This window comes from Protopterus annectens, chromosome 2.part1 (genome assembly GCF_019279795.1).
Source record: "Protopterus annectens isolate FY-2018-M chromosome 2.part1, PAN1.0, whole genome shotgun sequence".
NCBI lineage: Eukaryota > Metazoa > Chordata > Ceratodontiformes > Protopteridae > Protopterus > Protopterus annectens.
In genome coordinates, this window is record NC_056729.1 from 1774539539 (window position 1) to 1774539979 (window position 441).

Consider the following 441-nt stretch of genomic DNA (forward strand, 5'->3'; position numbering starts at 1 on the left):
TGAGAACCAACAAGGAAATTTTGGGTAGAAACTACATGAAACCTAGTGGAAAATGTTATCAGTCTGCTCTTTTGTCATCGCTCCTGCCTTTCCTGGTATAAACTTGAAATGTAACCTGTAACCTGCAAACAGCCTTCACGATAGTTCAGAGTGGAGCCTGATTTCACACAGTGACATTTATACTGCCACCATCTTCACGTGGAACTGCCTTCTCCATCATTACCCATATGCCACCTTTTGTCTTGACAAGAACTGGTCTCCTGGAAGTCGTGGTCTCCTAGAAGGAGTAAGGATAATAAGGTTTACCTCTGTGGCACCAAAAAATATTAATGGTGGCCGAAAAGCCTAACTAAAGGAAATACATGGAAAAGCACCACATTCTGTTCACCAAATACAAATATGGTTGTACCTTAACCCTAATTGCTCATCACTTGTATAGAA